This window comes from Palaemon carinicauda, chromosome 41, assembly GCF_036898095.1.
Source record: "Palaemon carinicauda isolate YSFRI2023 chromosome 41, ASM3689809v2, whole genome shotgun sequence".
Classification (NCBI taxonomy): Eukaryota; Metazoa; Arthropoda; class Malacostraca; order Decapoda; family Palaemonidae; genus Palaemon; species Palaemon carinicauda.
The window spans coordinates 31,922,381-31,949,880 of NC_090765.1; the positions used below are offsets into that span (position 1 = coordinate 31,922,381).

Here is a 27,500-nt window from a genome sequence, read left to right on the forward strand (position 1 = left end):
AGATCTTAGTTTTGTTAAAAAAAAATATATATGAATTACAATTCTTATGCCATACTTGAGAAAAAAAAATTATCCACATGAAATTAAATACTCGATCCAAGATGTAACCAGACAAATAAGACAAAGAAAGGCCGCAATGCGCCAAATAGCGCCGTAAGATGTAATTTCAGACGAGACACGACGTGTTAATCACTGAAATTGTAGACAGAAAGAAAGTCTTTCGTGGGTGAATGTGTGTGAGTATAAGGCTACGATCCACTAATCAGATTGCATCACCAGTTCCAACGCGACAAAGTTATACATCGAAAACACGATACGCCAGAGTACACTGTTAAAAACTTACATTAAAAAAACGGTGAATTCCTGGCAACATTTATTCCAAGAATTTTACTGTTTTAAAAACGGATATATTGACGTAAAGGAGTGATATTACAGTCAGCAACCCATGAAACATAATATCAAAGTAAGGTAAAATTACGGTCGCCTGTATTTTCCTGAAATACGCTTGACAATAGTATATGTATACGGAGAATTTCCGATTAAAATTACTTATTTTTAACAGTGTATTCTTTTAATGACTGATGGAGTCGGGGCAAGCAGAGGGGGAATGTACTTTCTTTTTCTATTAAGAAAGGCAAACCCTGTGGCCGCGGGGGCATATAAAAATTAGAATAGTGCCAACGTTATCCTTGCGTGTCGTAAGAGGCGACTAAAAGGGACGGGACGAGGGGGCTGGGAACCCCCTCTCCTGTATAAAATTCCTGCGAGACATCGACAAGGAGATGGAGTTGGTTTTGTTTCATTGTTGGTGTCGGCTACCCCCCAAAATTGGGGGAAGTGCCTTGGTATATGGATGGATGGATGAAGAAAGGCAAACGCATACACAAGTAACACTAACATTCGCAGTATGTTTGTGCGAGATTAACACATTGCAAATATAGAGCAAAATACGGAGTTCCATAAAGCATTAATAAATTAGAAAAAAAACACAAAAAAATAATTTTTAAAAATTAAGACAGGAAATATTTATTTAGTTTTAGAAAACCTAAATTCATAGGAGAAATATAAACGACGCCTGTCTCTCGCGTATATCACCAATTCATAACTAAATTAAATTATAGATTCCTGATTGGATCATTAATGTAATTTACATAATTATTTTCAAAATATCAATTTAAGCATATATTAATCGAATTTTTCAACATTCTTTCATTCCCGTTAATAAATACGATTGATTTTTTATAGATTTCTTTAACATACAAACCCAAAATTAATAACTATTTATAAAACATATTTCTACATAGCATCATATCTAAGTAGCTTCTTTTGCATTAATCAAATCAATATAGGCCTAATAATTTACTCTATTTTATCTGAATATTTCCATCTACGGATAAGAAAATCATATAAATAATTTCTCAAAAGGAGCACTAATGCATAACTATTTATAAAACATATTTCTACACAGCATCACATTTAAGTAGCTTCTTTTGCATTAATCAACTCAACATAGGTCTTCTCTTATTTTATCTGAATATTGCCATCTACGGAAAGGAAAATTATGCAAATAATAGTTTCTCAAAAAAAAAAAAAAAAAAAAAAAAAAAAAGCACCATGTTACATTAGGCTACCGTTACTTGCTGGTCATTTGCCTTTCCAAGATTCCGAATAGGGAAGTTTCTAGTGAAGATGTGCATTATAACGTACAATTTTCATGTTTTCTAAAGGAGAGAAATTTCTTCTAAAAAAAATAATTTCCATTTTTAGCAAACTACTCTAAGTTTTAATCTAAAACATACGGCTGCAAGGCCTAGATAAATGATGAATGGACAAGAGGTCTCATGAATGTTCATATTTAGTTTTCTATTTCTACTTCGCAATAACAGCAACAAATTGACTAATATTACAAACTTAAAAGCTCCAGGATTTTGTTTATTGCTTTCCATAAACCAATCAATCAGTTATCAAAGAATACGCACACACCAAACTTTGATAATTTAAGAAAACTTTAAACTATTACGGAAACAAAACTTCATACTATCAAAACAAACGTTGTTTTAAAAACGCAAAAAAAAAACTTAAAAATTTTATTAATACCACTGCTACAAAAATAATAACTGCAAAACTGACCATAATCATTATTTATCTTTCTTTCTTATCCGCTTTTAATAGATTCCATGCTTGAATTCCTAGTTTCCTTTTAACTTGTTTCCTTGTTTTCCCCTTTGAAATTTCTTTTCAAAGACAGGATTAAACATCTCAACCCATTCATTCGACCATCTGGAAATATATCTTGATTAAATGGAAACTTTCCCTAGATAAGACACAGAGATCAAATAAGCCTACGTCACTGGAATATATGAATGTAAACAGCGCCTTATTCTTGTTTGACAACAAAACACCTGCTGCAATTCCTGTCCAAGAACTGATTATTATTATTTATATCATTATTACTTGCTAATCTAAACCCTAGTTGGAAAAGCAGGATGCTATAAGACTAGGGGCTCCAACAGGGAAAGTATCCCAGTGAGGAAAGGAAACAAGGAAAAATGTAATATTTTAAGAGTACCAATATTAAAATAAATATTTACCATGTTATAAATTATAAAACTTTAACAAAACAAAAGGAAGAGAAATAAGATAGAATAGTGCGCCCGAGTATACCCACAAGCAAGAGAACTCTAACCCAAGACAGTGGAAGACCATAGTACAGAGGCTATGGCACTACCCAAGACTAGAGAACAATGGTTTGATTTTGGAGTGTCCTTCTCCTAGAACCATAGCAATCCATAGCTAAAGAGTCTCTCCTACCCTTACCAATAGGAAAGTGGCCACTGAAAAATTATAGGGTAGTGGTTAACTCCGTTGAAGAAGAATAAAAACAGATTAATATTTAGATATAATGAACGAAGACCTCCCCCATAAAAATAAATGTTAGGACATGAAATCGAATATAAGTCTGAAGGAAAATTCCATACAATTTAAATAATTGCGTATTTGATACTACACATACCGCATCCTGAGAAAGTGAGGCAACAATTTCATTATCTCTTTTACGTCATAGTTACAAAACAAACTTCCTATTTCCTAGACTAGCACAGCCGTTTTCCTATCCGCTACAATCATGAAAGGTGGATATGTATGTACGTATGTATACACGTAACATATATGTATATATATACATATATACATATATATATATATATATATATATATATATATATATATATATATATATATGTGTGTGTGTGTGTGTGTGTGTGTATATATCGTATATCATATGGCTATGTTTAATATATATGCATATATATACACATGCTGTATACACACACACATTTTATGTATATATATATATATATATATATATATATATATATATATATATATATATATATATATATATATACATATATATATCATGTGTAATCTATATAAGAACACTTTCGCCTAGACATTTACAATATAAACGTACCCACACATCAAGAATTCTTATAACAAAAGGGAAAATGGCAAACAGTTCCCTTATAAATAGTGACTAAGTAGTTTATTACCTACATTAATGAACACAATGAACCAAACAATGATGGCTGCATGCGGGAATAACAAAAACTGAACCATCAAGTAATCAATAGATGACGTAGTTGAATATTTTAGAGCGAGACCTTTGCATCTATGGGAAATTTGAGGTTGAGACTGGTATTGGTTAAGTGCTCAGTTGATATTGTGCTCTTGACAATAATTCTAAGAACCTTGACCTTATATAACATCAATAATTACGAATGTATCACCAAGAAATTGACAATTAAAAGGGACTATTATTACCTCCGCCAACAAAGTTGGAAGGAGGTTATGTTTTCGCCCCTGTTTGTCCGTTTGACTTTATTTGTGAACGACTTCCTGGCCACAATTTTACTTATAGAGCAGTGAAACTTTCAGGGATTAATCATTATGTTGAGACGTGGAAGTGATTCAGTATTGAAGGTCCAAGGACAAAGGTCAAGGTCGAGCAAAAGGTCGACCGAAATAAGCTGCCGTGGCGGAGGTCTGCACTTATAGAGTTTTTCTAGTTGTGTTTGTGCTGAGCAAAAGACAAATTAAGTGTTCTTCGGTATACCTCAAGTTGCATTCTACAGTATTATACACCAGTGTCGTTTCTATTTATCCAACATTTAAAGGTTTAAAGGCCGCTCATGAATGGCAGAGGCAAGCAAGCAGGGCAATGCCCTACAGGCTGACCATACATCATATGATCAGGGCCCAAGCCCCTCTCTCTCCACCCAAGCTAGGACCAGGGAAGGCCAGGTAATGGCTGCTGATGACTCAGCAGATAGACCTATAGGCTCACCATCAAAACCCACATCCTAAGCTCACAAAGATGGTAAGGTTGCAGACACTAAAAGAACTAACGAGTCTGAGCGCGACTCGAACCCCCATGTGGCAATCAGAAGGCAGAGACGCTACCAATCAGGCCATAACAACCCTTAAATGAATACAACCATTTTGAGTGTAAAAACTAAACTTTGTTAAAAACTGTAATGAGAGAGTTCTGAAAATTATTTAAGAAGTTCTAAGATGCTTCTCGAGTATTATAAAGGCATATAATTTCTAGTTAAAAGTATCCATAAAATAAAACACACACATGAAATCAGTAAAACAGATGATCGATTTACTCTTATAGCAACACTGAGAATATATTATAAATTCTTGAGATTTGGTTTGCTGACAATGAACACTTCCTCAGCTTTATAGAAATCCAATTACGGTTAAATCGACATAAAAACTTGTGTACTCATTCTAGTTTCTTTGCAGTAGCTCCAAAGACAAGGTCTGATATTCACAATGATACCAACTAGATATTATATAAACTGAGTATTTTGTCAGGATTAGCTAAAAAGAGTAAAACGCTAAGATTCCTTTCAAAATCACATAAGTTAAATAAAGCCCTTTCATGTCCTTACATTTCATTTAGTTTCCAAATAGAGGTAAACATTTTTGTTGCTCTTTAGTAATAGAGTTCTGTCAATAAGAAACAGAAGAACAAGACGGGTAAGAAGTTTTGAGAGAGAGAGAGAGAGAGAGAGAGAGAGAGAGAGAGAGAGAGAGAGAGAGAGAGAGAGAGAGAGAGAGAGTATTTTTGTGTTTCAGAACAACGTTTTTAAAGTCTTGAACTAGAAAAGTGTGCTTCAACACAACCTTGTACCGAGCGACCCTAGATAGCGCTCGAAGACAAGACATTTAACGCATCCCAAAAGGAACAGGTTTATTCATTTAAACTTGCATAACTCGAATAGTTCCTCGACATTGACGTTCGGCTAATTTTTAAGAATATAACAAATACTTCTATCTTCTCTTCCCTAATAGCTAAGATTGCTTCATATTTTTTTTTGCTTACTTTGCTTGCTTTAAGGGCTGATTTTCTTGTCCTATACAATAGGTAAACCCTACTCTCTACAGGACCTACACAGTCATTTTATCATGTTCGTTCGAAAGCATTCAATATTTCACACCGCATATTACTCGTTCATTTTAAATCGTCACTATCGAAGTATTCTTTTCCAAAAAAATGCTCATCTTTCCCTTGTCCTTCCAACTAACCATCTGTCTTCCATGGGATTTTAAATTTAGATATATTTCAAACTGCAGTATGTTATGTATGCATTTCTAAAATAGCACCACAATAATGTACACAATATTAAGCGATCAGGAATGAACAAATAAAAGAAACATGTCACCTTATCACTAAACAAAGTTAAATTACAAAAGATAATTTACGTAACACGAAGAATATTATCTCAACTTCTTCCACACAAAGAAAACGCGAAACACTGTAAGACTTGAGTATCTAACTGTGTTTAACGTTCAGCCAAATTCCTTCTACAAACGTTTTTATTATTCCTTCTTGAAAAAGCCAGTCTCATTCATAGCTCCTACAGTATGATCTGCAGTCTTCATCATAAGATGATGACCTTGAAAAAATAATACTCGTTATAGAGGAACCATTTACTTTTCTTCTTGAAAGGAGTAAATTTTAACATACAGGAAATATAAGAAGAAATGGAATCCAGTGAATAGGAACTAAAAAATGGCACTGATGGTATAGACCTGTAGTCATGCACGCATTGTTGAAACACAAACGTTACGACGTTTCTGTCGATTTTTGAAAATTAAAATTGTAAAAATAAGTTCTTGCATTGCAAGATAATCGAATGTATCACATAATAATAATAATAATAATAATAATAATAATAATAATAATAATAATAATAATAATAATAATAATTCCATATATTATTTTTGTATTTTGGACTTACATCTAAGAGGGCATTGACACATACGGGTACCATCCCTCCACTTTAAGAGGAGATTAATATGCTAGTAATGATAATTATCATAATTATCAATATTACCACCACTGTTCTTGTGCCGGGAAAAAATGACGGAAAATGTAAACAAATTTACAATGAATGACACTTATTATTATCATTATTATTATTACTATCCAAACTACAACACTAGTTGGAAAAGCAAGATGCTATAAGCCCAAGGGCTCCAGCAGGGAAAAATAGCCCAGTGAGGAAAGGAAATAACGAAATAAATAAATGATGAGAATAAATTAACAATATATAATTCTAAAAACAGTAACAGCGTCAAAACAGGTATGTCCTATATAAACTATTAACAACGTCTAAAACAGATATGTCATATATAAACTATAAAAAGACTCATGTCAGCCTGGTCAACATGAAAACAGTTGCTCCAACTTTGAACTTTTGAAGTTCTACTGATTCAACTACCCGATTAGGAAGATCATTCCACAACTTGGTAACAGCTGGAATAAAACTTCAAGAATACTGTGTAGTATTGACCCTCATGATGGAGAAAGCCTGGCTATTAGAATTAACTTAAGAGTACAATACTTCTAAAGCAAAAACATAGATAAAATATTAGTTAAAAGGTAAAAACATTCTTCCTTAGCCCCATGATAGTAATGAAACCGATCTTCGGTTTAATAAGGGAAACTTAATTCAATTATGCGCAATCGAGTTCAAAAGTTTGCCGGCACTATAAAATGTCAGTCTCTAACGCACTCGCTACACTGGTCAAGTAATGGTCTGCAAGTGTCGTTGCACTATAATATTTGACCACAGGTACATAGTCTGTATACCCATACAGTGAAAATTAAGATAGTATACTTTACCATGAAATAAATCGAATACGTAGCATTGAACTCACACTCTCTCTCTCTCTCTCTCTCTCTCTCTCTCTCTCTCTCTCTCTCTCTCTCTCTCTCTCTCTCTCTCTCTCTCTCTGTATATATATACGTGTGTGTGTGTAGAAATCACTCAAGCTGACAAGCGAGGAGCATAAAATATGTATTGTAGCCACAAAAGGGAAAATGAAAAGACTTAATTGGAGTTAGTACTTTCATCCTATTAGTGATGTCACTAACAGAATAAAAGTACTAACTCCAATCAAGTCTCTGTGTATACACACACACAAACGCGCGCGCACACACACACACACACACACACACACACACATATATATATATATATATATATATATATATATATATATATATATATATATATATATACACATACACATAAATCTACTGCTATTCATGACAATCATTTCATTGTAAAATAAATTCATATAACACACTTGATTATACCTTTATTTCTGTTTACTATTATCATCACTACAAAAAAATTGGAGAGAGAGAGAGAGAGAGAGAGAGAGAGAGAGAGAGAGAGAGAGAGAGAGAGAGAGAGAGAGAGAGAGAGAGAGAGAGAGAATTTTCCTTTCACTTTTTATAATGTCAAGAAGTTCTTAAGGTATTATTAAATCTGAATGAAAAAGATAATCTCACAGTTTTGAACAAAACAGTAATGGAGAGAGAGAGAGAGAGAGAGAGAGAGAGAGAGAGAGAGAGAGAGAGAGAGAGAGAGAGAGAGAGAGAGATAGAGAGAGAGAGAGAGATTTACTTTCACCTCTTATCGTGTCAAGAAATTATTTTGGTTTTAAAATCTGAATGATAAAGTTAATCTTACAGTTTTGAACAAAACAGAGAGAGAGAGAGAGAGAGAGAGAGAGCGAGAGAGAGAGAGAGAGAGAGAGAGAGAGAGAGAGAGAGAGACGGCCTTTCGAATACCGGACCTCTGAGTCACCCAGTGTTGCCTGGTAAACCGATTCGGCATCAGGTCTGACCCACGCCTTGACCTCAGAGGACCCTCTGCCCTACCTACGGAACCTTTAGCATTATCTAGAAAACCTTCCGAATCATGACGAACGTCATAATTATCAAAATTATTCAGTATGAGGATATACAAGAATAAAACAAAACCATTTATCAATTAACTTTCAAACGCTGTTTCTTAAAATGAAATCCCCTTAAGTGAAAATAAGAAAATATAGAGCTAAACAAATAAGCTACATAAACATGTAAATCTGTAAATGATAACATTAAACACACACTCGCATTATACACACACACACAAAACATACACACACACACACACATATATATATATATATATATATATATATATATATATATATATATATATATATATATATATATATATATATACATATGTGAGAGAGAGAGAGAGAGAGAGAGAGAGAGAGAGAGAGAGAGAGAGAGAGAGAGAGAGAGAGAGAGAGAGAGAGAGAGAGAGAGAGAACAATTTTGTTATGCCTCTCTTCGTTTAATTATCTTAGAGACAATGGTCTTATCTGTACTTTGATAAGTGACCAGCAAGAAAGGACCATAGCTTTCGACACATGAACTGCCTGAACATCCACGTGGCAGGGGAGCTAGATACCTTATACCATACATACTTGCTAAAAATAACGAAGATAATACATGACGTTTCTTTAGAAGAAACATAAATGGTGATGAAAGAATTTAAATATCCATGGCCGTTCAATCGATAGTAAAATGTTACTTTTCCATATAAACAATTGGACTATGTGATAGGAGGATAAACTGAATCTCATAAAGTCTAGTTATTGTACATGATTGCTTTGAAAAAAAAAAAATCATGGATCACTGAATGAAATAAGTATTATCTCTTGCTTGAGGGTACACTCGGGCCCACTATTCGATCTTATAGCATCCTTCTTTTCCAACTAGAGTTGTAGCTTTGAAATAAGTATTATCTCTTGCTTGAGGGTACACTCGGGGCCACTATTCGATCTTATAGCATCATTCTTTTCCAACTAGAGTTGTAGCTTACCTAATAATAATAATAATAATAATAATAATAATAATAATAATAATAATAATAATAATAATAATAATAATAATAATAATATATTAGATGATCTGAATCATTTCTTTCTGTCATTCTTCCATTTCATGAACAAAAGACGTTGATTCCTATTTGAGCACACAAGTGAGTTCTTATATAATTTTTTTTTTTAACACTTCAAACTGTTAATCTCACTCGCGTTTTACTTACTCCTTTATTTCTTGCATCTACCTTTGCAAAACAAAAAAGCAACTTACATAAAACCAGAATTATATAACTATAATAATATCAACCACTTATCGCAAATTTATTCGAGTATATTTGTCTGTTTGTTATAGTAATAAGTAGATGGTTTGTTAAAGAAAAAGTCTTGTAATATGCAATCATTACGGAAAATAGAAATACTGTACTTTGACATCAAAATTATCAAGAAAATTATCAAGAACCTTTATATTACCTTAGCAACAACCTTAAGAGAAATATAGCTTTTAAGAGCTGTGAAGAACTCACCTATATTACTATAATTTATAGATTTTATAATCTATTTACTATTAAAAAGTAAACACTGTGTACTGAGACCTTCCAGTAACTGTACTGTACATTCATAAACGAAAACGTAGAGTATCCTAGTAAATAATATACGTATAACATCGAAAATAATGTCTTCAACAAATAAAATGATCAAAGTTGATGACAAGATGACCATTATATACATCCCATCAAAGTTCAGAAGATTAATTGCTAGTTATCCCATCATTAAAAATGTTGAAAACCAGCTAACCAAAACTGAGAGTGACCTATTATATTTATCAAATTTATGACCCGAGCACCATCATAAACCGTAAATGAGTCCTCTAGTATCTGCTGGACGACCGCTACTCGTTGGAAAAGCAAAATAAATGATTTACACATAGTGCAAATGCTTTTTCGTTGAGCAGGTGGGCAGGTATCTCGTTTCATAGTTTATCTAGTACCTGTACATGGTAATTCAACATTGTTTTTAACCTTAATTTGTTTTTACTTATGTTATTTTGCATTTATATTTTCTACTCTTTGCAAAGCGCTGCACTCTGCAGAAAATTCATTGTCATTAATTATCTCATACATGGACAGTACAGCTTCCATACTTTTACTTCTAACTTCCCTGCCAGTTGCCAAGATAAAATAGGGAGAGCGGCGTCGTCAGCGAAGAGGAACAGTACCGAAGACAAGCTCTGGGTAGGCTGCAAGCGGTCTTCCCAAAACTCTGGCAGCAACTTTAGCCTTCTATAAGCATTGTAAACATTACAGATGCTGTCAGAGTAAAAATGTGGCAGTGATTTTAGCCTTCCGGAAGCGTTGTAAATGTTAAAGATGCTGTCTGAGCGAAGATCTTACAGTAAATTTAGCCTTCCGGAAGCGTTGCAAATGTTAAAGATGCTGTCTGAGCGAAGATCTTACAGTAAATTTAGCCTTCCGGAAGCGTTGTAAATGTTAAAGATGCTGTCTGAGCGAAGATCTTACAGTAAATTTAGCCTTCCGGAAGCGTTGTAAATGTTAAAGATGCTGTCTGAGCGAAGATCTTCAGTAAATTTAGCCTTCCGGAAGCGTTGTAAATGTTAAAGATGCTGTCTGAGCGAAGATCTTACAGTAAATTTAGCCTTCCAGAAGCGTTGTAAATGTTAAAGATGCTGTCTGAGCGAAGATCTTACAGTAAATTTAGCCTTCCGGAAGCGTTGTAAATGTTAAAGATGCTGTCTGAGCGAAGATCTTACAGTAAATTTAGCCTTCCGGAAGCGTTGTAAATGTTAAAGATGCTGTCTGAGCGAAGATCTTCAGTAAATTTAGCCTTCCGGAAGCGTTGCAAATGTTAAAGATGCTGTCTGAGCGAAGATCTTACAGTAAATTTAGCCTTCCGGAAGCGTTGTAAATGTTAAAGATGCTGTCTGAGCGAAGATCTTACAGTAAATTTAGCCTTCCGGAAGCGTTGTAAATGTTAAAGATGCTGTCTGAGCGAAGATCTTACAGTAAATTTAGCCTTCCGGAAGCGTTGTAAATGTTAAAGATGCTGTCTGAGCGAAGATCTTACAGTAAATTTAGCCTTCCGGAAGCGTTGTAAATGTTAAAGATGCTGTCTGAGCGAAGATCTTACAGTAAATTTAGCCTTCCGGAAGCGTTGTAAATGTTAAAGATGCTGTCTGAGCGAAGATCTTACAGTAAATTTAGCCTTCCGGAAGCGTTGTAAATGTTAAAGATGCTGTCTGAGCGAAGATCTTACAGTAAATTTAGCCTTCTGCAAGCGTTGTAAACGTTACAGATGCTGTCAGAGTAAAAATGTGACAGTGATTTTAGCCTTCCGGAAGCGTTGTAAATGTTAAAGATGCTGTCTGAGCGAAGATCTTACAGTAAATTTAGCCTTCTGGAAGCGTTGCAAATGTTAAAGATGCTGTCTGAGCGAAGATCTTCAGTAAATTTAGCCTTCCGGAAGCGTTGTAAATGTTAAAGATGCTGTCTGAGCGAAGATCTTACAGTAAATTTAGCCTTCCGGAAGCGTTGTAAATGTTAAAGATGCTGTCTGAGCGAAGATCTTACAGTAAATTTAGCCTTCCGGAAGCGTTGCAAATGTTAAAGATGCTGTCTGAGCGAAGATCTTACAGTAAATTTAGCCTTCTGCAAGCGTTGTAAACGTTACAGATGCTGTCAGAGTAAAAATGTGACAGTGATTTTAGCCTTCCGGAAGCGTTGTAAATGTTAAAGATGCTGTCTGAGCGAAGATCTTACAGTAAATTTAGCCTTCCGGAAGCGTTGTAAATGTTAAAGATGCTGTCTGAGCGAAGATCTTACAGTAAATTTAGCCTTCTGGAAGCGTTGTAAACGTTACAGATGCTGTCAGAGTAAAAATGTGACTGATTTTAGCCTTCCGGAAGCATTGTAAATGTTAAAGATGCTGTCTGAGCGAAGATCTTACAGTAAATTTAGCCTTCTGCAAGCGTTGTTAACATTACAGATGCTGTCAGAGTAAAAACGTGGCAGTGATTTTAGCCTTTCGGAAGCGTTGTAAATGTTAAAGATGCTGTCTGAGCGAAGATCTTACAGTAAATTTAGCCTTCTGGAAGCGTTGTAAACGTTACAGTTGCTGTCAGAGTAAAAATGTGGCAGTGATTTTAGCCTTCCGGAAGCGTTGTAAATGTTAAAGATGCTGTCTGAGCGAAGATCTTACAGTAAATTTAGCCTTCTGGAAGCGTTGTAAACGTTACAGTTGCTGTCAGAGTAAAAATGTGGCAGTGATTTTAGCCTTTCGGAAGCGTTGTAAATGTTAAAGATGCTGTCTGAGCGAAGATCTTACAGTAAATTTAGCCTTCTGGAAGCGTAAACGTTACAGTTGCTGTCAGAGTAAAAATGTGGCAGTGATTTTAGCCTTTCGGAAGCGTTGTAAATGTTAAAGATGCTGTCTGAGCAAAGATCTTACAGTAAATTTAGCCTTCTGGAAGCGTTGTAAACGTTACAGATGCTGTCAGAGTGAAAATGTGACAGCGATTTTAGCCTTCCGGAAGCGTTGTAAATGTTAAAGATGCTGTCTGAGCGAAGATCTTACAGTAAATTTAGCCTTCCGGAAGCGTTGTAAATGTTAAAGATGCTGTCTGAGCGAAGATCTTACAGTAAATTTAGCCTTCCGGAAGCGTTGTAAATGTTAAAGATGCTGTCTGAGCGAAGATCTTACAGTAAATTTAGCCTTCCGGAAGCGTTGTAAATGTTAAAGATGCTGTCTGAGCGAAGATCTTACAGTAAATTTAGCCTTCCGGAAGCGTTGTAAATGTTAAAGATGCTGTCTGAGCGAAGATCTTACAGTAAATTTAGCCTTCTGGAAGCGTTGTAAACGTTACAGATGCTGTCAGAGTGAAAATGTGACAGCGATTTTAGCCTTCCGGAAGCGTTGTAAATGTTAAAGATGCTGTCTGAGCGAAGATCTTACAGTAAATTTAGCCTTCTGGAAGCGTTGTAAACGTTACAGTTGCTGTCAGAGTAAAAATGTGGCAGTGATTTTAGCCTTCCGGAAGCGTTGTAAATGTTAAAGATGCTGTCTGAGCGAAGATCTTACAGTAAATTTAGCCTTCTGGAAGCGTTGTAAACGTTACAGTTGCTGTCAGAGTAAAAATGTGGCAGTGATTTTAGCCTTTCGGAAGCGTTGTAAATGTTAAAGATGCTGTCTGAGCGAAGATCTTACAGTAAATTTAGCCTTCTGGAAGCGTTGTAAACGTTACAGTTGCTGTCAGAGTAAAAATGTGGCAGTGATTTTAGCCTTTCGGAAGCGTTGTAAATGTTAAAGATGCTGTCTGAGCGAAGATCTTACAGTAAATTTAGCCTTCTGGAAGCGTTGTAAACGTTACAGATGCTGTCAGAGTGAAAATGTGACAGCGATTTTAGCCTTCCGGAAGCGTTGTAAATGTTAAAGATGCTGTCTGAGCGAAGATCTTACAGTAAATTTAGCCTTCCGGAAGCGTTGTAAATGTTAAAGATGCTGTCTGAGCGAAGATCTTACAGTAAATTTAGCCTTCCGGAAGCGTTGTAAATGTTAAAGATGCTGTTTGAGCGAAGATCTTACAGTAAATTTAGCCTTCCAGAAGCGTTGTAAATGTTAAAGATGCTGTCTGAGCGAAGATCTTACAGTAAATTTAGCCTTCCGGAAGCGTTGTAAATGTTAAAGATGCTGTCTGAGCGAAGATCTTACAGTAAATTTAGCCTTCCGGAAGCGTTGTAAATGTTAAAGATGCTGTTTGAGCGAAGATCTTACAGTAAATTTAGCCTTCTGCAAGCGTTGTAAACCTTCGTTTCTTTTCCACTCTGGACAGCTTTTTAAACACACATACACACATAATTATCTACTAACTTCATTAGCTTAGAAAATGTGTTAATCCCTTTCACGGCCCATTGTGGTAAGTAATTCATAGAGCCAAATTACCGGAACGTTTGTGTCTCATCTTACAGTAGAGTTAATATCTCTTAGTTTGATATCTGCTGAATAAAATTAATTAATTCCTTTAACACATTTTCGACAATTATTCGGGTCATCGTGTTCTATATCTTTTCTTTATCTCTTACTTGGCCATTAAAAATAATTATCAAAATGGTTTCCATAAACATCATAGTTACTCAAGTGAATAAATTTACCGGATTTTTTTTAATGCACTACCACGAATCATATACTCTACATCAAAGGTTTTTAGCCCGATTCAATTGTCAAAACTAAGCGGATAAGGTATGCAAAGATGTTTTTTGCGAATTTTAATGTGACTGGTGTGAACATTGAAAAAGGAAACTCCGTCTTTGAATATGTTCAGGTAGCAAGCAAGTCATTATTTGGTTTCCTGTTAATGTAATTCCTAAGCCTAAATTCCTTTCTAGTGATCAGGAAACCCCAGAATGGCAGTCTCTTCTTGCTTTCAAGTTTCAATAAATATAGCATTGCATCAGCTTACATGAGTATTTAAACCATATAAAAGATAAATCTGAAACTAACAATAACTGCATGCAATGATTACAAGTGGAAAACTTTGATGCTTTATTGCAATTCCAAATATATGTTGATAAAGTTCCCAACTTGAGTGACTTCTTACTTTTTGATAAGAGATATTATACCTGGTTGTGTTTCTATTGTTTTTTTCCTCAGTGGAAAGAAATTCCCTAGAAGTAGAACACATAACACAACCAATGAATACGCTATTCTAATCAAAAGAATTTATGAACAAAATACAAGGAATGTTCGCACTTAAGCTTTACAAACAAAATATTACAGATAAAACCAAAGGTTACATGTGACTATAAGACCTTTAATAAAACTAAGAAGTAAAGCAAAGCGAACAAGGCTTTTATTTCAATAGAAAGATAAGAAAAAAGACCAGTGAAAATGTTTTGTGCAAAAAAAAAAAAATGGAAACCACGTTACTGTCAAGGTCAGTAATGAAAGAGATAATTGAAAAAAAAAGACGATTATACTGTTGCGAGAAAAAATTACAATTCTTGCGTAAGAAACACAATTCAAGGAGGAAAAAAAATCCGGGAATGCTGTGGTTAAGATATTAAAAAATCCGGGAATACTGTGGTTAAAACAGTAAAATCCGGGAATGTTGTGGTTAAAATACTATAAAATCCGGGAATTCTGTTGTTAAAATACTATAAAATCCCGGAATGCTGTTGTTAAAATACTATAAAATCAAGGAATGCTGTGGTTAAAATACTGAAAAACCAGCGGGTGCTATGGCTAAGATACTAAAAAAAATCGGGAATGCTGTGGTTTAGAGAAAAAAAAAAAGGTAAAAATGTCGATTTGGAGAAATGAAGACTTTCTGAACGCAAAATGGATAATACCAAACACCTTTCGAATGATCTCCCAAATGAAAAAAAAAAAAAAAAAAAAAAAAAAAAAAAAAAAAAAAAAAAAAAAAAAAGACAATCGCTGTCTTCCTGTGTATGACTAACAACAGATGTGTACTATTAAAAGCCGTGGTACGAATTCGGTGAATTTCTTAGGGTACGCAATCCCCCAGATGTACTTTTCAACCTTCGGTGTGGAAGAACTTTCATTCCTCCATCAACCACTAATATAACAATATCAACAAAAGATTTAGAATAATAAGAATAAGATCAATCATTTAACTTTTCACGGAAAAAAATAGGAATGACGTAATCTGGTAAAATAATAAAATCATATCAAGATCAATGCCCCATCTGGTGAAGTCTAAATAACTATAAAACAATTCAATACATCTATCAGGCTTTTTAAAACAGCATTTGTAATCTACCAGACGTATGTATATTTCTATGTCAATAATATTTCATTTTTCTTCGCAACGATAACTATTTCGCTCCCAACATTGACCGGGAACGTTTCTATGAAATGTGTAATCGACGCATACTTTCTACTATACGCAAGATTAACAATTTCCAATACTTGAATTTCCATGAAATTTAGGGCTGATAAATATCCAATAATTCAACGAATCTTAGGGGGGGAGAGAGAGAGAGAGAGAGAGAGAGAGAGAGAGAGAGAGAGAGAGACTTGCCTCTGGGAATGTACTGTATATCCATTGGAAATTCCTCTATGATAAATGCCTCTGAGTGTTAGTGATAAATATCCATCTATATATATATATATATATATATATATATATATATATATATATATATATATATATATATATATATATATATATATATATATACATATATATATATATATATATATATATATATATACATATATATATATGTATATATATATATATATATATATATATACATATATATATATATATTATATATATATATATATATATATATATATATATATATATATATATATATGCGTGTGTGTGTGTGTGTGTGTCTGTGTGTGTGTGTGTCCGTATATGTGTGTGAGAACTTTTCTTAATAAAGACATACTAAGCTTAATAAATTATTACTCTGCACATCGTTTATAACTATTGAATACCTGATACATTGAGTTACAAAGAAGCTCTGAAATATGAATAGCAAATTCATAATGTAATTTTGCACGTGACGTATTGCTAAATCATGCATATTGAATTGGACCTAAGATAATCGCGTGAACGTGAAAAGTGTGTTTTTTGAGCGTTTCTATCATTTCTTTAGTACTTTGAATAATGTATCTATCAAGTAATCTAGCATACTCCAATACACCATTTTCTCAGCAATCGCGTGTGGTGGTACAGTTGGTGCCATGAATTTTGGTACACATTACGACAATTTCGATGCCAGATATCTAATAATCATTTTCTCAGCAATCGCGTGTGGTGGTACAGTTGGTGCCATGAATTTTGGTACACATCACGACAATTTCGATGCCAGATATCTAATAATCATTTTCTCAGCAATCGCGTGTGGTGGTACAGTTGGTGCCATGAATTTTGGTACACATCACGACAATTTCGATGCCAGATATCTAATAATCATTTTCTCAGCAATCGCGTGTGGTGGTACAGTTGGTGCCATGAATTTTGGTACACATCACGACAATTTCGATGCCAGATATCTAATAATCATTTTCTCAGCAATCGCGTGTGGTGGTACAGTTGGTGCCATGAATTTTGGTACACATCACGACAATTTCGATGCCAGATATCTAATAATCATTTTCTCAGCAATCGCGTGTGGTGGTACAGTTGGTGCCATGAATTTATGTACATATCACGACAATTTCGATGCCAGATATCTAATAATCAATCAATCAATTATCAAGGATAAATCTGACAACTAAACAATGTTACTCTAAGACTATTTTTCGTAGCTATACCTATATACATATAAATGTATTTTTTACTTAACATTACTATTCCATTAGGTAAAAGCTCTGTTCAAAATGTATTTTTTACTTAACATTAATATTCCATTAGGTAAAAGCTCTGTTCGTGACACAAGCGTATCATTATCTGACATACTGTCGAGTTACCAGATTTCTCCTTTAGCCAGCAATGATGTGTACCGAATTTAACAAGGACAACTCGATAGCAAATCAATTTTAAAATAAGGGAAACCCCTCAAAATTCCTAAGGACAACTCGATAGCAAATCATTTTTAAAATAAGGGAAACCCCTCAAAATTCCTAAGGACAACTCGATAGCAAATCCTTTTTAAAATAAGGGAAACCCCTCAAAATTCCTAAGGACAACTCGATAGCAAATCATTTTTAAAATAAGGGAAACCCCTCAAAATTCCTAAGGACAACTCGATAGCAAATCCTTTTTAAAATAAGGGAAACCCCTCAAAATTCCTAAGGACAACTCGATAGCAAATCATTTTTAAAATAAGGGAAACCCCTCAAAATTCCTAAGGACAACTCGATAGCAAATCCTTTTTAAAATAAGGGAAACCCCTCAAAATTCCTAAGGACAACTCGATAGCAAATCATTTTTAAAATAAGGGAAACCCCTCAAAATTCCTAAGGACAACTCGATAGCAAATCATTTTTAAAATAAGGGAAACCCCTCAAAATTCCTAAGGACAACTCGATAGCAAATCATTTTTAATATAAGGAAAACCCCTCAAAATTCCTAGCCTAACTCCCATTGCAAATAATTGATTAACCTAAGACTAAGAGGTCGTCTATATAAAACCTACACATTGTAATCGCCATAACAGCGAATGTAGAATAAGTATATGTGTGAAATAAATAATATAGCTATACGGAAGAAAGGGAACTAGAATAAAGAGATAAAGGCTAGCGAGAGAAAATATGCTTACTATGGAAGCGCTCATCCCGGGCGCATTAACCTTTAGCCTTAACACATGTCGCACACCACCATAGGAAAAGAATCAAGCCATTGATGTGCGGAGCATAAACACATCTCCATCGTGAATGTATAACGTAGTTGTGAACGAGAATTTGCAGAGAATACATGCTGTAGAGCAATCTCCAATACTACCACAATACCGCATCGTGTATGTATAATGTTGTACACAATTATGTAATATGTTAATATTTTAACAACTGTAAGTTAGAGGAGGCTATAACGATCAACATACAAATCATTGTGTTATTCATTGTCTGACACATGGATTTTAGATCAATAATATGTCAATTTGTAATGATACTCAATAATATGTCAATTTGTAATGATACTCAATAATATGTCAATTTGTAATGATACTAACTCGCATATTGTCTATGTCACCAGGTTTGATCACAACAAATAAATAGTGAATTCAACACTGCGGTATCAATTACTCCAACATTAGTCTCCAGAGAAAGAGGCGACTACACACATAGACATCGGGATCATGTGATTATCGAAGGGTCAGTATCAATGTTTATGTGCAAGTATATATTATACAAATCTATGATTTCTAGTCATGGTACTACCTAATTCAAGATTAATAATTCCATGTTAAGAATAATTGAATTTTAGTTTTAACCTGAAATTCACCGATCTCAAAGGTAATATATAACACCAAATAACAAATAAAAAGTTCCGTGTGGACCAATTTGCAACTGATAACTTTCAGCCAATCGGGAGTCACACTGAACACATTATCTTAACTATCAGCAGGTCCTTACATGTCTTAAATAAAGCAAGGATAAATGACCATGAACGTAATTATATGTCATTAAAAAGCAATAATTTCTTTTTTCCTCCGCAAATTAAACACTACCAAACCATGCGAAATCATCTTATTCAAACAGCAACCAAATTCAACCTTTTCAGACATAATCACATCATAGCTATCAAAACTTCGCCAAACGTTAATAGTTCTATTCAAAATTTTGAATAATAACAATTCACCTTGAATTACTAACTTAACTTACCAAATCTTTCACTAAAGTATGACTTCAATAACCAATCCTTTCAACAAAATTACTTCATTCATAAAATAAGTATGCTCTGATAATAATAATAATAGAAATAATAATAATAATAATAATAATAATGATAATAATAATAATAATAATAATAACAACAACACACAGATAAACCCAGTCATACCAGGTGATGACCTATGCCGTGAGTACTACTGTACCTACAATACACAAGTGTAATAAACTGAAACAAACAGTATATTAAAGTCCCAGAGCACCTGAACATACAGATTTCAAACGTAACATTATATTGCAGAGTATGAAAAAGTAACATTTATACACTAATAATGCCAGCATACTAAGAAACCACAGTTACATTTCAATGCTGGGAGTAAGATTGTACAACGCAGTTAACAATATTCAGTAAAGACAGTAATTCCTAAAAGTGGGTTATAATAATAATAATAAAAAAAAACTACTAAAATTACGATTATGACTATTTATGGTTAACAAAACCAAAATACCGCGGCATTACAGTAAGCTTAACTTGGAAGATAAGAAAAAAAGTTCTCTCTTAGGAGATAAAAAAAAAAAACTACTAAAATTACGATTATGACTATTTGTGGTTAACAAACCCAAAATACCGCGGCATTACAGTAAGCTTAACTTGGAAGATAAGAAAAGAAAAAGTTCTCTCTTAGGAGATAAAAAAAAACTACTAAAATTACGATTATGACTATTTATGTTTAACAAACCCAAAATACCGCGGCATTACAGTAAGCTTAACTTGGAAGATACGAAAAAAAAAAGTTCTCTCTTAGGAGATAAAAAAAAAGTTCTCTCTCTCCACAGAAGTCTGATTCTGAACCACAACAGCACCTGGGCAGGATGTGGCATAATCTCTAAAGTCATAACCTAAACTATTTTAAAATGAATTCCGGTGATACAATCCACAAGCATACGCACTCACTGCGGAAAGCATGAGTTAACACAAATACAGGGTGTCTCAAAAAAATGTACTCACTCTTAGAATTATGAGAAAACCTTTATTTATGGACATAGAGCGAAATGAAACAGCATCGAATACATGAGACAAATGTGTTTGAAGATTCATGTTTGTGAATGTTCAAATTGATGACCATTATTGTCCAGACAACGCTGATAACGCGTACCAAGGGTTTTCTCATAATTCTAAGAGTGAGTACATTTTTTTGAGACACCCTGTATATGATTAACCTATAAAGCATCTGACAGCGTAGCAAGTAAGATTCATGCCCAACTCTATATCATACCGTAATAAACACCTACTTAAGTGTATCTGTAATTTCATGTGTGAGCTATTTATTGTTTGCATACAAACGCAAATATCTCTCTCTCTCTCTCTCTCTCTCTCTCTCTCTCAACCTAAACACAAATCTTCACGATGCGTTTCTTTTTCGATCTCTCTCTCTCTCTCTCCTCTCTCTCTCTCTCTCTCAACCTAAACACAAATCTTCACCACGATGCGTTTCTTTTTCGAGAGAGAGAGAGAGAGAGAGAGAGAGAGAGAGAGAGAGAGAGAGAGAGAGAGAGAGGAGAGAGAGAGTTAGAGAGAGAGAGAATTGGATTTGAAACCCGTAAAGAATAAAAAATATCAACAAAGAATATAGATAATACTTACACATGTATAAACAGATAATACTTAGACACAGCAATTAATACATACAAAATCCCATTGCTCTAAAAATAGGGAAACCAAGAAAATAAAAAAAGGAAAAAAAAACGAAGCTGTCATCGAGTAACGTGACCGAAAAGCTCCCACAAGACTTGGATCAATAAATAGTAGCCGAGAAGGCCAACAAACACCAAGAGCATTTTGAATTCCGCTCCACGAGATAAGAGGTGTCGATTTACCGAAAACAAATGCCCGCGTGCCCACAAAAAAAAAAAAAAAAGCAGCTCTTCATTTGCCTTACCCCAGCATCTTCTACCTTTCTCTCCTCATAACTTGCTCCTACTCCTCTTACTCGGTTCTCTTCTTACGCCTACTCGTGGCGTTTTAAATAATAATAATAATAATAATAATAATATAATAATAATAATAATAATAATAATAATAATAATAATAATAATAATCTTTATTTCAAATAACATATACAAAGCTTCAAGAAGGCTAAAATCACTCATATTCTTTGCTCAGACAGCTTTTTCTAACATACACAAAGCTTCAAAAAATGCCAAAATCACTCTCACACCTTTGCTCAGACAGCTTTTTCTAACATACACAAAGCTTCAAAAATGCCAAAATCACTCTCACACCTTTGCTCAGACAGCTTTTTCTAACATACGCAAAGCTTCAAAAATGCCAAAATCACTCTCACACCTTTGCTCAGACAGCTTTTTCTAACATATGCAAAGCTTCAAGAATGCCAAAATCACTCTCACACCTTTGCTCAGACAGCTTTTTCTAACATACGCAAAGCTTCAAGAAAGCTAAATTCACTCTAATATTCTTTGCTCAGACAGCTTTTTCTAACATACGCAAAGCTTCAAGAAAGCTAAATTCACTCTAATATTCTTTGCTCAGATAGCTTTTTCTAACATACGCAAAGCTTCAAGAAAGCTAAATTCACTCTAATATTCTTTGCTCAGACAGATTTTTCTAACATACACAAAGCTTCAAAAATGCCAAAATCACTCTCACACCTTTGCTCCAGACAGCTTTTTCTAACATACACAAAGCTTCAAAAATGCCAAAATCACTCACACCTTTGCTCAGACAGCTTTTTCTAACATACGCAAAGCTTCAAGAAAGCTAAATTCACTCTAATATTCTTTGCTCAGACAGCTTTTTCTAACATACGCAAAGCTTCAAGAAAGCTAAATTCACTCTAATATTCTTTGCTCAGACAGCTTTTTCTAACATATGCAAAGCTTCAAGAATGCTAAAATCACTCTCAAGGCTCCAAAGCGACTTCCTTGAGTTGTGAAGGAATTTACACTAGAGCAAACGTGTTCAAGTATATGAAAAAATTCCTGGATGGGCTATGACATTTTGTCAAAAAGACCCCGTCCGGAGAAAACTCCGGGCAATCAACATAAAGGCAAATCAAATTCAGCTTATTTTCATCTAATTATGCTTCATTAAAGTAATCAAAGATGCTGCCTTTTATGTATGGAAGTCAGCTGTAGGGGAAACAGAATGTCATATTATATACAGCCCATAACTAGAGATCAAAGTAAAACGATGACGTTTCATTTGAGGGTACAGAAAATGAGTTAATCAAGTTATAAAAGTCAAAAGAAATAATCAAGAGAATTAAAACCTTAAGCATGAGATGCGGTTTTTTTTTAATATTTTAATTGAGAAACAATGCTTAACTCTTCATTAGATTCAAATCACGAAGCAACTAAAAAAAAAATCAGCTAAAATTAAACAAATTTACCCATTATGTTTACGTAGTCTCATAAAAACGACAGTATTTTGCCTGTGGGTGTGAATAGGATGTTGCCAGCAAAAAGTTACCTCCCGCATGGAAAAAAAAAAAATAAAAGCGTCAAACAAAAATAAGGACAAAAACATCGCATTCGTGTCAATCAATAGCCAGCAAAAGAAGAGAAAGCTTTGCTCTACATTTCTTTATTCCCCGGTTGGTCTTTTACGGTACGCATTCCGTACAAAAGTTCTCGTTTGATATGCCTTTATCCTTATATGTACCCAAAAACTCATAATTATAAACTGGTTTTGATAAACAGTTACGAGTGACTAATTATCTATATCTCACCCGTTGAGATATTACCGCTAGAGAGTTATGGGATACTTTGACTGGCCAAACAGTACTACATGGATCCCTCTATTTGATTACGGTTCATTTTCCCTTTAACGACATATATAACGAATAGTCTGACATATTAGCATATTCTTTATATATATTCCTCTGTCCTCATACACCTGACAACACTGAGATCACCAAACAAATCTTCTCTCAAAGGGTTAACGATTGCACCGTAATTATTCAGTGACTACTTTCCTCTTGATAAGAGTAGAAAAGACTCGTTAGCTAAAGTAAGCAGCTCTTCTAGAAGGACATTCCAAAATTAAACCATTGTTCTCTAGTCTTGGGTAGTGCCATAACCTCTGTATCATAGGCTTCCACTCTCTTGGATAAGAGTTATCTTGCTTGATGGTACACTCTGGCACCCTATTCTATCTTATTTCTCTTCCTATTGTTTTGTTAAAGTTTTTATTGTTTATATAGGAAATATTTTTTTTAACGTTGTTACTGTTCTTAAAATATTCTATTTTTCCTTATTTCCTTTCCTCGCTTGGCTGTTTTCCCTGTTGGAGTCCTTGGGCTTACAGCATCCTGCTTTTCCAACTGGGATTGTAGCTTAGCAAGTAATAATAATAATGATAATCTATTGGAATACTAAAACATTCATACAGATATAGATACTTGTACTCACGGTTTTGCAATGACCATTATTTCCACAGTATCATCTATAGTGAGTCAACGAAACTGAATTATCAGCAACCTACGACTATATTAAGACGTGAAATGTTAACAGACGTGATTACACTGGCAAACATTATATATATATATATATATATATGTATATATATATATATATATACACACACATATATATATCTATATATATATATATATATACACATATATATATATATATATTATATATATATATATATATATATTCTATATGTATACACATACACACACACACACATATATATATATATATACTGTATATTTACACACACACACACACATATATATATATATATATATTACTAAACATACTGAAAATTTTCAAATAACAACTTTCACCTAAAAAGAAGGTCGAATTTTCATTTTCCCACTCATCATATACAGGAATCTATAATTTCTAGGACCACTGGTATTTTCACCACTAGGTGAAAGAAATCATTTCAAAAAGTAAATATTAAGCTTCCCCTTTAAGACAACATTTGAACAAACTTGGCCCAACTTGAACAGATAACAGAATAAAAGCATAAAATTACTAAAATAGTGAACATTTTGAAAGTTCTTAGTGGATATTTCCCTAAGAAAAACGAGCACAAAACATTTGAAATACAAGTAACAAATTGATGCGATAATTCCACGAAAATGGATATCTTATGTATATAACCACATACAATTTCTCATATTTACCGAGTGAATGAGTGATTTTACTAAATGCTAGTTAATTGCTCATTAATCGCCTTATCAAAAGAATATCAAACGTAAACATATGTTCGAAGTGACAGTCAGGGTCATGTTAAATACTAATAACAGCATTAAATAACACTTACAAAAGTAACCATACTCAATATGAAATATATAAACACGAGTAGTATTCAAACACACATACACATAGCATTATTAACAGCAAATATTGTAGACCTCATAACACACAAAATAAAATCACCATTAACGCCACAATGGTGCAAGATAAAGTAAACAAAAATTACCATATTAAATCATGAGATAACCAGCTTACTTTATCCTATCACTAATGCATTAACCATCATAGAACTCTGTGACCTAGAAAGCAAAAGCTCATCCGGTCACAAAAAAAATATTAAGCGATGCGCCCTATTTCTCTCTCTCTCTCTCTCTCTCTCTCTCTCTGCTGTTCTTCATTTACTTTTCCCTACCATTTAAAAAGTAATCATCTCTCTCTCTCTCTCTCTCTCTCTCTCCATGCCGTTCTTCATTTAATCTTCCCTTTCCTATAAAACTCTCCTCTCTCTCTCTCTCTCTCTCTCTCTCTCTCTGCTGTTCTTCATTTACTTTTCCCTACCATTTAAAAAGCAATAATATCTCTCTCTCTCTCTCTCTCTCTCTCTGCTGTTCTTCATTTACTTTTCCCTACCATTTAAAAAGCAATCAACTCTCTCTCTCTCTCTCTCTCTCTCTCTCTCTGCTGTTCTTCAATTGCTTTTCCCTACCATTTAAAAAGTAGACATCTCTCTCTCTCTCTCTCTCTCTCTCTGCTATTCTTCATTTGCTTTTCCCTACCATTTAAAAAGTAGACATCTCTCTCTCTCTCTCTCTCTCTCTCTCTCTCTCTTTCTCTCTCTCTCTCTCTCTCTCTCTCTGCTATTTTTCATTTACTTTTCCTTTCCATTCAAAAAGTATTCCCCTCTCTCTCTCTCTCTCTCTCTCTCTCTGCTGTTCTTCATTTACTTTTCCCTACCATTTAAAAAGTAATCATCTCTCTCTCTCTCTCTCTCTCTCTCTCTCTCTGCTGTTCTTCAATTGCTTTTCCCTACCATTTAAAAAGTAGACATCTCTCTCTCTCTCTCTCTCTCTCTCTCTCTGTGTGTGTGTGTGTGTGTGTGTGTGAAAACCCCCAAAATCAACAAATCAATCCCCTTACGGCGTACTTCCTCTTACTCATTCATGCAACTAGAAATACTAAAACGACAACCGACGTAATATTTACATCAAAAGCCACTCTAAATACTCCCAGAAGTGTAAATGAAACGAACAAGGAAATACCCACAATTACGTATGCAAATCCTAAAATCAGGCTCGCTGTCTTTATTATTCTAACGATACGATCAATTCTAAAATATGGTTACCCTGGTAATGACAAGGAGAGGTCTTATTAATATGCAATTGATATCAGTGACCTGAAATATATATACTAACTTGTATTGGATATTTATAAGGAAATGAAATCAGACTGTATATTAGTTTACTGAGATCGGTGTTACTATAAGGACAACAGTCTCCAATTGATTTAGTAGATCTGAGAACAAAGCCCTAAGAAGGATATATTAGGAGTTGAATGGCAGGACATGATTAGAAATGAAACTATAAGAGAGATTACTCTAGTACCATATGTGGATGAGATCATGATGACTGGTAGATGGAGATGGTTTAGGCATGCTCTTCGGACTCCCCAAGAGAGATTGGTTCACCAAACGTTTACCTAGGCTCCACAAGGCAACTAGAAGAGTAAATATATACACAATTATATTCGTATGTAAACATAGAAATATATATATATATATATATATATACATACATATATATAATATATATATTTATATATATATATATATATGAATATATTCACATATATATATATATATATATATGAAAATATATATATATATATATATATGAGTATATTTATATATATATATATATATATATAAATATCTATCATATATATATACATATATATATATATATTATGCATATTCATACATATATTACAAATCCTCAAGTAATAAATATACTATTTTTGCCTCTAATAGGAGCAATAACATAAATGTTAAGTTGTTCCTTTCATAACAGGTCAATCTCATATTTGATAATGTCAACAATATGAAATAAACATAAATAATTCTTATATTCTTATTCCTCTGGGTAGAAGAGACTCTTTAGCTATGGTAAGCAGCTCTTCTAGGAGAAGGACACTCCAAAATCAAACCATTGTTCTCTAGTCTTGGGTAGTGCCATAGCCTCTGTACCATGGTCTTCCACTGTCTTGGGTTAGAGTTCTCTTGCTTGAGGGTACAATCAGGCACACTATTCTATTTAATTTCTCTTCCTCTTGTTTTGTTAAAGTTTTCATAGTTTATATAGGAAATATTTATTTCAATGTTACTCTTCTTAAAATATTTTATTTTTCCTTCTTTCCTTTCCTTACTGGGCTATTTTCCCTGTTGGGGCCCCTGGGCTTATAGCATTTTGCTTTTCCAGCTAGGGTTGTAGCTTAGCAAATAATAATAATAATAATAATAATATAAGTCGCTATTTATATTGGACCATATGATATATTGGATGATAATATCAGCCGTTTCCAAATCATGACGTCAATTTATCATCGACTTCTGAACACCTTCTACGATATCAAGTGATCACTCATTTACTACCATTTACGACGGTAATTTATCCTTGTAAATCACTCAAGGGACCACTTGTAAGTTATTT

General features: G+C 33.9%; 1 protein-coding gene across 1 annotated transcript in view; it reads right to left on the reverse strand.

Annotated features, from left to right (window-relative positions):
• Positions 1-27,500, reverse strand: part of LOC137632388 (uncharacterized) — a 191,619-nt gene that overhangs the window by 76,422 nt on the left and 87,697 nt on the right. The gene's annotated exons all lie outside the window — the stretch shown is intronic.